The following is a 5002-nucleotide window of genomic DNA, read 5'->3' on the forward strand; positions in this document are numbered from 1 at the left end:
ACATGCTAGAAATGCTCCAATTGAGCTAATTAGCTTATTGTGAGAATATTACAAACGTCTGACAAAACTGAAGAATGTAAATTTCCAATTTCAACCAAACATGCTAGAAAGGCTCCAATTGAGCTAATTAGCTTATTGTGAGAATATTGCAATTGTCTGACAAAAGCGAAAAATGTAAAATTCCAATTTCAACCAAACATGCTAGAAATGCTCCAATTGAGCTAATTAGCTTATTGTGAGAATATTACAAACGTCTGACAAAAGTGAAAAATGTAAATTTCCAATTTCAACCAACATGCTAGAAATGCTCCAATTGAGCTAATTAGCTTATTGTGAGAATATTACAAACGTCTGACAAAACTGAAAAATGTAAATTTCCAATTTCAACCAAACATGCTAGAAATGCTCCAATTGAGCTAATTAGCTTATTGTGAGAATATTGCAATTGTCTGACAAAAGCGAAAAATGTAAATTTCCAATTTCAACCAAACATGCTAGAAATGCTCCAATTGAGCTAATTAGCTTTTTGTGAGAATATTACAAACGTCTGACAAAACTGAAAAATAGAAATTTCCAATTTCAACCAAACATGCTAGAAATGCTCCAATTGAGCTAATTAGCTTTTTGTGAGAATATTACAAACGTCCAACAAAAGTGAAAAATGTAAATTTCCAATTTGAACCAAACATGCTAGAAATGCTCAAATTGAGCTAATTAGCTTATTGTGAGAATATTACAAACGTCTGACAAAACTGAAAAATGTAAATTTCCAATTTCAACCAAACATGCTAGAAATGCTCCAATTGAGCTAATTAGCTTATTGTGAGAATATTACAAACGTCTGACCAAACTGAAAAATGTAAATTTCCAATTTCAACCAAACAAGCTAGAAATGCTCCAATTGAGCTAATTAGCTTGTTGTGAGAATATTACAAACGTCTGACAAAACTGAAAAATAGAAATTTCCAATTTCAACCAAACATGCTAGAAATGCTCCAATTGAGCTAATTAGCTTATTGATAGAATATTGCAATTGTCTGACAAAACTGAAAAATGTAATTTCCAATTTCAACCAAACATGCTAGAAATGCTCCAATTAAGCTAATTAGCTTATTGAGAGAATATTGCAATTGTCTGACAAAAGTGAAAAATGTAAATTTCCAATTTCAACCAAACATGCTAGAAATGCTCCAATTGAGCTAATTAGCTTATTGTGAGAATATTACAAACGTCTGACAAAACTGAAAAATGTAAATTGCCAATTTCAACCAAACATGCTAGAAATGCTCCAATTGAGCTAATTAGCTTATTGTGAGAATATTACAAACGTCTGACAAAACTTAAAAATGTAAGTTTCAAATTTCAACCAAACATGCTAGAAATGCTCCAATTGAGCTAATTAGCTTATTGTGAGAATATTGCAATTGTCTGACAAAAGCGAAAAATGTAAAGTTCCAATTTCAACCAAACATGCTAGAAATGCTCCAATTGAGCTAATTAGCTTATTGTGAGAATATTACAAACGTCTGACAAAAGTGAAAAATGTAAATTTCCAATTTCAACCAAACATGCTAGAAATGTTCCAATTGAGCTAATTAGCTTATTGTGAAAATATTGCAATTGTCTGACAAAAGCGAAAAATGTAAATTTCCAATTTCAACCAAACATGCTAGAAATGCTCCAATTGAGCTAATTAGCTTATTGTGAGAATATTACAAACGTCTGACAAAACTGAAAAATGTAAATTTCCAATTTCAACCAAACATGCTAGAAATGCTCCAATTGAGCTAATTAGCTTATTGTGAGAATATTACAAACGTCTGACAAAAGTGAAAAGTTTATAATTCCAATTTCAATCAAACATGCTAGAAATGCTCCAATTGCGCAAATAAGCCTACTGTAAGAATTTTACAAACGTCTGACAAAACTGAAAATTTAAATTTTCAATTTCAACCAAACATGCTAGAAATGCTCCAATTGAGCTAATTAGCTTATTGTGAGAATATTGCAATTGTTTGACAAAAGTGAGAAATGTAAATTTCCAATTTCAACCAAACATGCTAGAAATGCTCCAATTGAGCTAATTAGCTTATTGTGAGAATATTACAAACGTCTGACAAAACTGAAAAATGTAAATTTCCAATTTCAACCAAACATGCTAGAAATGCTCCAATTGAGCTAATTAGCTTATTGTGAGAATATTGCAATTGTCTGACAAAAGCGAAAAATGTAAATTTCCAATTTCAACCAAACATGCTAGAAATGCTCCAATTGAGCTAATTAGCTTATTGTGAGAATATTACAAACGTCTGACACAAGTGAAAAATGTAAATTTCCAATTTCAACCAAACATGCTAGAAATGCTCCAATTGAGCTAATTAGCTTATTGTGAGAATATTACAAACGTCTGACAAAACTGAAAAATGTAAATTGCCAATTTCAACCAAACATGCTAGAAATGCTCCAATTGAGCTAATTAGCTTATTGTGAGAATATTGCAATTGTCTGACAAAAGCGGAAAATGTAAATTTCCAATTTCAACCAAACATGCTAGAAATGCTCCAATTGAGCTAATTAGCTTATTGTGAGAATATTACAAACGTCTGACAAAAGTAAAAAATGTAAATTTCTGATTTCAACCAAACATGCTAGAAATGCTCCAATTGAGCTAATTAGCTTATTGTGAGAATATTACAAACGTCTGACAAAACTGAAAAATAGAAATTTCCAATTTCAACCAAACATGCTAGAAAGGCTCCAATTGAGCTAATTAGCTTATTGTGAAAATATTGCAATTGTCTGACAAAACTGAAAAATGTAAATTTCCAATTTCAACCAAACATGCTAGAAATGTTCCAATTGAGCTAATTAGCTTATTGTGAGAATATTACAAACGTCTGACCAAACTGAAAAATGTAAATTTCCAATTTCAACCAAACAAGCTAGAAATGCTCCAATTGAGCTAATGAGCTTATTGTGAGAATATTGCAAACGTCTGACAAAACTGAATTATATAAATTTCCAATTTCAACCAAACATGCTAGAAATGCTCCAGTTGAGCTAATTAGCTTATTGATAGAATATTGCAATTGTCTGACAAAACTGAAAAATGTAATTTCCAATTTCAACCAAACATGCTAGAAAGGCTCCAATTGAGCTAATTAGCTTATTGTGAGAATATTACAATTGTCTGACAAAAGTGAAAAATTTATAATTCCATTTTCAATCAAACATGCTAGAAATGCTCCAATTGAGCTAATTAGCTTATTGTGAGAATATTACAAACGTCTGACAAAACTGAAAAATGTAAATTTCCAATTTCAACCAAACATGCTAGAAAGGCTCCAATTGAGCTAATTAGCTTATTGTGAGAATATTGCAATTGTCTGACAAAAGCGAAAAATGTAAAATTCCAATTTCAACCAAACATGCTAGAAATGCTCCAATTGAGCTAATTAGCTTATTGTGAGAATATTACAAACGTCTGACAAAAGTGAAAAATGTAAATTTCCAATTTCAACCAAACATGCTAGAAATGCTCCAATTGAGCTAATTAGCTTATTGTGAGAATATTACAAACGTCTGACAAAACTGAAAAATGTAAATTGCCAATTTCAACCAAACATGCTAGAAATGCTCCAATTGAGCTAATTAGCTTATTGTGAGAATATTGCAATTGTCTGACAAAAGCGAAAAATGTAAAATTCCAATTTCAACCAAACATGCTAGAAATGCTCCAATTGAGCTAATTAGCTTTTTGTGAGAATATTACAAACGTCTGACAAAACTGAAAAATAGAAATTTCCAATTTCAACCAAACATGCTAGAAAGGCTCCAATTGAGCTAATTAGCTTATTGTGAAAATATTGCAATTGTCTGACAAAAGTGAAAAATGTAAATTTCCAATTTCAACCAAACATGCTAGAAATGCTCCAATTGAGCTAATTAGCTTATTGTGAAAATATTGCAATTGTCTGACAAAAGCGGAAAATGTAAATTTCCAATTTCAACCAAACATGCTAGAAATGCTCCAATTGAGCTAATTAGCTTATTGTGAGAATATTGCAATTGTCTGACTAAAGCGAAAAATGTAAATTTCTAATTTCAACCAAACATGCTAGAAATGCTCCAATTGAGCTAATTAGGTTTTTGTGAGAATATTACAAACGTCTGACAAAACTGAAAAATAGAAATTTCCAATTTCAACCAAACATGCTAGAAAGGCTCCAATTGAGCTAATTAGCTTATTGTGAAAATATTGCAAATGTCTGACAAAAGTGAAAAATGTAAATTTCCAATTTCAACCAAACATGCTAGAAATGCTCCAGTTGAGCTAATTAGCTTATTGATAGAATATTGCAATTGTCTGACAAAACTGAAAAATGTAATTTCCAATTTCAACCAAACATGCTAGAAATGCTCCAATTGAGCTAGTTCGCTTATTGTTAGAATATTACAAACGTCTGACAAAAGTGAAAAATAAAAATTTCCAATTTCAACCAAACATGCTAGAAATGCTCCAATTGCGCAAATAAGCCTACTGTAAGAATTTTACAAACGTCTGACAAAACTGAAAATTTAAATTTTCAATTTCAACCAAACATGCTAGAAATGCTCCAATTGAGCTAATTAGCTTATTGTGAGAATATTGCAATTGTTTGACAAAAGTGAAAAATGTAAATTTCCAATTTCAACCAAACATGCTAGAAATGCTCCAATTGAGCTAATTAGCTTATTGTGAGAATATTACAAACGTCTGACAAAACTGAAGAATGTAAATTTCCAATTTCAACCAAACATGCTAGAAAGGCTCCAATTGAGCTAATTAGCTTATTGTGAGAATATTGCAATTGTCTGACAAAAGCGAAAAATGTAAAATTCCAATTTCAACCAAACATGCTAGAAATGCTCCAATTGAGCTAATTAGCTTATTGTGAGAATATTACAAACGTCTGACAAAAGTGAAAAATGTAAATTTCCAATTTCAACCAACATGCTAGAA

The sequence above is a fragment of the Watersipora subatra genome, unplaced genomic scaffold, assembly GCF_963576615.1.
Source record: "Watersipora subatra unplaced genomic scaffold, tzWatSuba1.1 SCAFFOLD_192, whole genome shotgun sequence".
Taxonomy (NCBI): domain Eukaryota; kingdom Metazoa; phylum Bryozoa; class Gymnolaemata; order Cheilostomatida; family Watersiporidae; genus Watersipora; species Watersipora subatra.